Raw genomic sequence first — 9,307 nt, forward strand, 5'->3', positions numbered from 1 at the left:
GTGTTACATATACTTTTCTTTCAAAATTCCCAGAAGCATAGTTTTCATTAAAATTTGCTCATAGGTCCTTCAGAACTTTTTTCTTCTAAAATGTCCCAAAAACTTCAGTATTTGAGCAAATTTGAACAAAAGGTAATATCTATGAGCCATTTTTAAAATAATAATTGTGAGTACAACTTATTTTCTCCAAACACCATAAGCACCATGATCATTCAGCTAGGAAGCAAACAACAAAGCCAGCTTTTTAAATCTATTTTATGTTATTATCAAATCATATAGAAAAATAACTCTTTAAATTTCCCGTTTCCTCTCCATTTCTATCACTACTGCCTCATCACCTCTCTCTTGAATTACTCCAGTAAGGTCATAATTACTTTTCCTTCTTCCTTCCTCATCTCTCCCAACTCATCACCCAACGCTAACTTTTTAACAGTTCTTCTATAGTTAAAATCAAATTACAGGGAGAGAATATTTGTATTGAACATCTCTGATAAGAGACTAGTATCCAAAATACATCTTAAAAATACCTTACAACACAACGATTAAAAGGTAAATGACCCAATTAAAATGTAGACACAAGATCAAAAGAGATATCTTTCCAAAGATGATATACCAACAGCCAAGGAGGACATGAAATGATAATCAATATCACTAGTTACTAGGGAAATACAAAGTCAAAACCACAAGGAGATACCACTTTACACTTACCATAATGTATTCAAAAGGGTGATCAGTAACAAGTGTCAGTGATAATGTGGAAATACAGGAATCTTCATAAATTGCTGAAGGGGATGTAAAATGGTGGATGCTTTGGAAATGGCTTCATTGTTTTCAAAAAAAGTAAACCTAGAGTTACATTACCCAGCTACTCCAATTTTCAGTAGATTCAAAAGAACTGAAAATATATGTTCATATAAAAAACTGTACTCAAATATTCACAGCAGCATTATTAACTTGAAAAATACAATAGAAACAATCTGACTGTGTATAAATAAATGAATAAACAAAATGTAATATATGCATAAAATGGAATATTATTCAGCTCTAAGAGGAATAAAGTACATGAATGAACCTTGAAATACTATTCTCAGTAAAATAAGTCATTTACAGACACATACTGAATAATTCTGTTTACATGAAATGTCCAGAATAGAAAAAAATCCAAATTACCAGAAAGTAGATTAGTGGTTGCCATGGGTCAAGGGGAGTGAAGAATGGGAAATGAATGCTAATGTGTATGAGGTTTCTTTTGGGTCAAGTCTTTTACTGTAACTATTAAATATATTAGATTATATTACATACACTATATAAGTCAAAAGTCTGACTTAGCAATGCTGTCGGAATCAACCATGGTAAAAATCTAAATAGTCTGACACAATCAAAAGTTAATTTCTCATGAATGCTCCAAGAAATATCTCATATTTAGTATCTTTTACTAGAAAGAGTTCAATTCATCAAACCACTGATGAAATGTTAGCTGTATCAAACAGGGAATGAAAGGAAAGACAGGTTTGTTTTAATCATCCTTCCATTGACAGCATCCTCAGTAAAATACATATTTACAGGATAGGTTACATTTGGCCATTTGTTTTTTTCTTTTTAAAAAAATCCTTTAACTAATAGATAAATTTGTATAAAGCCCTGAAAATTCGTTGCTTTTTTTTTTTAATTCGTTGCTCTTTAATGACCTATAAAGGCTTTTGTCTTCCTAATTTAAACATGTTTTGATGCCTAATTAAGGCACTCTCACACAGTTAATTCTCATATCTTTTTATGACTATAAGAAATAAAATTCAATTTTGTAGTCAAATAGCCTGCTAGTTTTTGTGGTTTAGTAATAAAAGCTTAGATGTAATGGAAATCTGTAATGATTTACATTGTAAATGATCAAAATAATCTATAAAGTCATTATTCTTAACATAAAGTAATTCGTATTTTGTTACTCTGATAAACAGTTAAGTAAGACATTACTTATTAAACTTTAATGGATATTAAAAAGCCCCTAGCAATAGTTCAAATTTCAAATTTGTTATATTTCAAAAATATTTTTAATTATATAGTGAGACAGAATTTGAAGATAAGCAATACATTCTTAACAGTAGGATCAATCTCTTGGATAGAAAAAATATAGATTAGTCTATATGATATAGTTTGAGGGTATTTCTCCAAGGATATTCCTACTTGCTACTCTGTCTTAAATTCCAATAAATGATTCAGTTACAGAAATATATGTTGATTGTTCAAAGACTTGTGAATTCAACAGTGAACAAGAACAAAGACCCTGTTCATTTCCCTGAAACCTTAGTCATTCATTATCACCTTAATAAGGTTTGCCATATATGTTCATGCTGTCTATACTATTATTAACGTAATAATTCTCTTTAAAGTGACTTATTTTACTTAAATCTATACAAGAAATCAGTTCAGAGCCTATTAAACAGGCGGCATTTACTCTTAATAGACTGTAATTTTAAAGAAATTAATATAAGAAAACAAAGTAACTGTATTAATTAATAGATTCCATTTGATAATGGCTATGGCCTTGATGATTCTGAAGTTGAATAGAATACTCTTTCCTTATTTAAAGGCAGATATCACAAACTGAGAAGTGTTGAAGACTACAAAAAAAAACCTGGAACTTTCCATATAATCAAAAGAACCACAGAGTGATTTGTTTGGTAACATGATGTCTCAATACAAATTATGATCACCTTGGAGAACAATTTAAACTCCACTAAAATGGGTTCCTTGGGTATAAGGATTTGTCCTCCTGTGAAATCTTTTTCTTAGGTACAAAATATTCTATACAGATTACTTGTACTGTGAAAGTAACTCTCTATCTTAAGTGACCTCCTAGGATAGGAAGTCTTTTCCTGAGGTATTAAGACTCTGAGTAGATTATAACGGAAGAGACCCACTGGGCTCAGGCCTCAAATCTCTGAGATTTTAATAAAAGGGAAAAGTAAAGAGAGGCAAAAGTAAGGAGAAAGAACATTTAACTATTTTCACAACTTCAAATCAGCTAGAAAGTTGAAATAGGATAAATAGCAATTCTCAATTTCAGTTTATAAAACAGTTTAGTTCAGTTGGTAACTAATAAATTCTTAAATAATTAGCTACTATAGTCCCAAATTAAACTCCATTTTAATTACTTAACTGAGATGTAACAAATATTACACATGTGTGCTGTAAATTATTATCTCATTTGAGAAGAAAAATAAATCCAAGCTGGAATTACTGTTAAGGGGGAAAACACTGTCATTGCTGTGCTGGACAGTCTGTTTGCTCAACTAGAGACACTCCTTACTTATCCCCGCCCTACTCCACATTCTGAAATATTGGACTTGTGTGGATTACATTAACAAGCTCCCTTGTCCTCTGACATTCTATTCAGTTGGGTAAGCCCAGGAGAAGTTTAGGGGAAGGGAGGAAAATGAGATCTGAATGTACGTTTTCTTCCTGGCTTCGTTCTTGTGGAGCGAAATGTGTTGGCAAGCCCCTTGACTAAAGACCTCAGCTCCTATTGAGGAATTTCTCTCGAAATATCCCTTTTAGTCTTTTTATTCCTTCTGTCCTAAGGGTGGTGTTAGTTCCATGATTCACTAGTCTCAGGTGCAGTATAACTTCTTGTGGTTTCCCTATACTTTATCCACATGCTTTTCAAAAACAGTCATTTTTTAAACACTCCTCAAATTACCCAGTTTGAATGTATTACTTTATTATTTTCCTCCTAGGCTGCTGACTAGCTCAAACAGCCATTTATCTTCTCAAGAACTTCAGTGGTCTGGGGCCAAGTATTCAGCACATAAAATTAATCTTTCATAAGAAGACTTAGTTTTAAAATGACATTTTTTTGTAATTGTTTTATATTTCAAAGGAAACAAACACTCTGCATTGTTATTGAAAATTTGAGTTCCTGTTCTCTATTTCATTTTACAGTTTTTAGGAGGATAAAGGTCATAGACTAAAACACAAAAAATTCAAAAATACCTAAAATGCATTATCTGATTGAAAATACATATTAAAATAAACTTTTTCTTGTAGGAGATTCATTTTCAAATTTTAATGACTAGTTCTGGCTACTATGGAGTAACTAAGAACAAATTTAAACTCCTATCATGAATACAATAAAACTGGAAATTTTTATATATATAAAAAAATTTGTAAGCATTGAAAAGCTACCACTCAGGGCTATTTATGATCCTTGAGAGAAAAGAGGAGGATGAGGTGCGCCCTACACTCATTGGCTTTTTCCAAACTGTTAGCCAGGAAAGTAGAACACAGTCAAAGAGTGCTGTTTCACTGGGTGGAGAAAACAAAGATGAGAGTTCTGGGTTACATAACCGGTTGGGATTAGAGGATCAGAGTACTAAAGAGAAGAAGACCAACACAAGGAGGCCAAAAATATGCATTAAAATTTCCCTCTGGGAAGGGAACACTCCTACAGTGTTGGTGGGAATGTAAATTGGTATAGACACTATTGAGAACAGTATAGAGGTTCCTTAAATAAAAACAGACCTACCATATGACCCTGCAGTCCCATTCCTGGGTATATATCTGGAGAAAAACATGATCCAAAAAGATACATGCACCCCAATGTTCACTGCAGTACTGTCTACAATAGCTAAGACATGGAAGCAATCTAAATATTCACTGAAAGAGGAATGGATAAAGAAAATGTGGTACATATATACAATGGAACATTACTGAGTCATTGAAAAGAATGAAATAATGCTATTGCAACAACATGGATGGACCTAGAGAGTGTCATGTTGAGTGAGGTAAGTCAGACAGGAGGAGAAATATCATATGATATCCCTTATGTGTGGACTCTAAAAAGAAACGATGCAAATGAACTTAAAAAACAAAAACAGACTCACAGACTTCAAGAATGAGCCTATTGTTGCTAGGGGGAAGTGTAGGGGCAAGGGATAGTTAGAGAGCTTGAAATGGGCATGTACACACTGCTACATTTAAAATGGATAGCAACAAGGACCTACAATATAGCACATGGAACCCTGCTCAGCGTTATGTGGCAGCCTGGATGGGATGGGGGTTTGGGGGAGAACAGATACATATATATGTATGGCCAAGTACCTTCGCTGTTCATCTGAAACTATTACAACATTGTTCATTAATCATCTATACCCCAGTACAAAATAAAAAGTTTAAAAAAAATTTTCCCTCTGGTCTTTGGCCAACTCATAAAGTTTGCATGTTTATTATGAAACACTGGGAGATCTAGCAGAGAATAGCGGTTGGGATACTAAAAGTTTGAGTAGAGATTTTAGAAGCTTCGCAAACTGGATTTTGGGCCTATTAGAATAGAAATTTTTTCCAAACAGGGTTTTTCATCTCAAAAGGTCAGCCTTGCAATTAAGGACAAAAAGCTAGGAGTAAAAGGATAACTAGCATAGACCAGGACTATAAGTTCTTAAATTAAGCCATTCAAAGTAGGGGCTGGTAATTTACTCCTTGCCAGAGCAAAATATGACAAAATCTAGAGGAATATATACAATCATAAACTCACACATAAAATAATTCAAATGTTTAATATACAATTATAAATTACTAAACAAGCAAAAAACAACAGGTAGTTGCTGATATTCAAGATGTAGGTTCAAACCCAGTAATGATAAAGGAAATGGAGTTGCAGAGAAGGACTTGAAAATTACTATGATTAATATAGTAAAGATAATAGAAAATAATGAGGAAATGAATGAAAAATGATTTTTTTTTAGAACTTTAAAGTCTATAAAATTATCTTAATGGACATTTTAGGACAACAGAACAGCAAAATATAGTATCTGAGACTAACAACTTATTGAATAATTTTAACAGCACACCGAACAGAGGAGAAGACAAGATCAGTGAGTATAGAGACTGTTGTCACACTAAGTCGTGTCCAACTCTTTGCGACCCTGCGGACTGCAGCATGCCAGGCTCCCCTGTCCTTCACTATCTCCCAGAATTTGCTCAGATGCATGTACACCGAGATTCAGTGATGCTATCTAGCCATCTCATCTTCTGCCACCACTTCTCTTTTGGCTTTCAATCTTTCCCAGCATCAGTCTTTTCCAGTGAGTTGGCTCTTCGCACCAAGAAGCTAAAGCACTGGACCTTCAGCATCAGTCCTTCCAATGAGTATTCAGGGTTGATTTCCTTCAGGGTTGATTGGTTTGATCTCCTCGCAGTTCAAGGGACTCTCAAGAGTCTTCTCCAGCACTGTAATATGAAAGCATCAGTTCTTCAGCACGCAGCCTTCCTTATGGTCCGACTCTCACATCTGCACATGACTGCTGGTAAAACCACAGCGTTCATTATCCGGCCTTCCCTGGTGGCTCGGGTGGTAAAGAACCCACCTAAAATGCAGGAGAACTGGATTCAGTCCCTGGGTTAGGAAGATTCCCTGGATAAGGGAACGGCTACCCACTCCATATTATGGCCTGGAGAAATCCATGAACTGGATAGTCCATGGGGTTGCAAAGAATCAGACACGACTGAGTGACTTTCCCCTTGACTATCTGGACCTTTGTCAGCAAAGTGATGTCTGTTTTTTGATGTGCTGTCTAGGTTTGGTGTAGCTTTCCTTTCAAGGAGCATTTCAGGGCTGCAGTTACCTTCTGCAGTGATTTTTGAGCCCTAGAAAATAAAATCTGTTACTGCTTCCACTTTTTGTCCTTTTATTTGCCATGAAGTGATGGGACTGGATGCCATGATCTTAGTTTTTTAAACATTGAGTTTTAAGCCAACTTTTTCACTCTCATTTTGCACCCTCATCAAGAAGCTCTTTTAACCCCTCCAAAAAAGTGTGGGAGATCTTCTCTAAATCTGTGGCCTTCAGAAGTTTCTCCTTTTCACACTAGGTCTGCCTCCCACAATTCATCAAAAGTGACATTTAAGTGTTTCTACCAGCTTGCAGCTACAGCAGCTTCTGTCCCATGAAACTTTATCTTATCTATGACGTTTTATGTTTGCCTGTCTCTCCAGATTTTGGTCAGTGGTTTGCCAGTTTCCATCCCTGTGTTGGGAAAATCCCCTGAAGAAGGAAATTCACCCCATGGGAAATTCCATGGACAGAGGAGCCTGACAGGCTATAGTCCATGGGGTCACAGATCCACACACGACTGCAACTAACACTTTCGATTTTCATTTTGCCCTGTAACCTCAATTCTTTGATAAGCCCAAGATAAGTCATTGATTTTCAGGTTTTTTCCCCATCATTTTTCTTATAAGGGTAAGAATGACAACTTCTAATTTCCTTACATGTCAGAGTTGAAACTGGAAATCTGAATACATCTTTAAATAAATATTTTTATTTTATAATATTAGTATCTCTTTTACAGAATTTCTCTCTTAATCCAAACCTAAAATGTCCCTAATATCAAATAGAGAGACATTTCTCAGAATGTCCCTTTTACCTTTTTCTTTTGTTGTTGTTTTTTGAGATTCAATCTCATCCAAAGGAAATACTATGTCTATACCTGATTCTTTCATGTGTCTCTACTACAATTTCATATGACAATCTTCTCAATAATGCATATTTAAATTTAAAAGAACCTGGAGCTGTATTTTAAATCACATACAAAATTACGCCAATATTGATCTCAGACTAAAATGTGAAAGCTGAAACAAACAAGCCTCTACGTGAAAACAAAGCAAAATATATCATTGTAGTATAAAAATAACGAGATTTGTTAAAATTAAGAACTTCGGTTCACTAAAACAAATTATTAAGAGAATGAAAAATAAGGCAAAACTGAGAGAAAATAACCTCAATATATAGGTATCAACAAGCTCATATCCAGAACATATGAAGAATTCCTATTAAATGAGAAAGAGGTCATATCAAAGAGAGAATATCAAAGAGAGAATATCAAAGTGGCCAATAAATATAAAGATCCTCAAAAAATTAGTTTTCAGAAGGTAGTGGGGCCAGGGCAGGGGCCGTGGGGCTGGGGTGGGTGTTGGGGAGTCTAGGCAGCGGTGGGGGGTCCAGGCAGTTTACCGAGTCCTCTGGGCGGAGAGTTCTCCTCTCTCCCCTGCCGCAGAGGCCGTGAGGGCGCCGGGATGCGAGCTGCATAACATCACGACGGCTGCCCAAGGAGAACCCCAAGTTCAGTTCAAACTTGCTTTGGTTGGTGATGGTGGTACTGGAAAAACTACATTTGTGAAGCATCATCTGCCTGGTGAATTTGAGATGTATGTAGCTACCTTGGGTGTGGAGGTCCATCCTCTTGTGTTCCATACCAACAGAGGACCTATTAAGTTCAATGTATGGGATACAGCTGGTCAAGAGAAATTTGGTGGACTGAGAGATGGCTATTATATACAAGCTCAGTGTGCCATTATAATGTTTGACGTAACATCAAGAGTTACTTACAAGAATGTGCCTAACTGGCATAGAGATCTGGTACGTGTGTGAGAGAACATCCCAACTGTGTTGTGTGGCAACAAAGTGGATATTAAGGACAGAAAGGTTAAGGCAAAGTCAATTGTCTTCCACCGAAAGAAGAATCTTCAGTACTATGACATTTCTGCCAAAAGTAACTACAACTTTGAAAAGCCCTTCCTCTGGCTTGCTAGAAAATTGACTGGAGACCCTAACTTGGAGTTTTGTCGCCATGCCTGCTCTTGCTCCACCACAGGTGGTCATGGACCCAGCCTTGGCAGCACAGTACAAGCATGATTTAGAGGTTGCTCAGACAACTGCTCTCCCGGATGAAGATGATGACCTGTGAGAAAGTGAAGCTGGGGCCCAGCGTCAGAAGTCTAGTTTTATAGGCAACTGTCCTGTGATGTCAGTGGTGCAGCGTGTTTGCCACTTTAGTATATAGCTAAGCAGAACATGTGCTTAATCTTTGGATGCGGAAGGAGATGGATGGGCTTTGGAGTGAATGTGGCAGTTTAAAAAAAAAAAAAAAAAAACCTTCATTTTTTGGACCTGCATATTTAGGTGTTTTGGAACACAGTTGTTTCCTCCTTGAGTTTCAAATATAAGACTGCTATAGTCACATGACAATATTGAGAGGTGGAATCTTGTTACTGTCATTCCCATTCCTTTTCATTTAGAATCAGAATAAAGTTGTATTTCAAATATCTAAAAAAAAAAATTTAGTTTTCAGAGGACTACAAATTAAAACCACTCCATATCCACCAAAATAGGTAAATTAAAAAATATCAAAAGACAACAGGGGAAGGTGTAGAGCAAATAGAACTTTTCCTGGTATTAGCTTTGGGAAAATATATACCTTTTCCAATCTTTGACCTACCGAGTTCAATGAAAAACAACTTATTACTGATACAC

The 9,307-nt window shown here is 35.7% G+C and overlaps 1 pseudogene; it reads left to right on the forward strand.

Moving 5' to 3' along the window:
* Nucleotides 1-8,212: 8,212 nt before the first annotated feature.
* Nucleotides 8,213-9,028, forward strand: LOC139037439 (GTP-binding nuclear protein Ran-like; annotated as a pseudogene).
* Nucleotides 9,029-9,307: the final 279 nt, after the last annotated feature.

This window comes from Odocoileus virginianus, chromosome 1 (assembly GCF_023699985.2).
Source record: "Odocoileus virginianus isolate 20LAN1187 ecotype Illinois chromosome 1, Ovbor_1.2, whole genome shotgun sequence".
NCBI classification, from domain to species: Eukaryota; Metazoa; Chordata; class Mammalia; order Artiodactyla; family Cervidae; genus Odocoileus; species Odocoileus virginianus.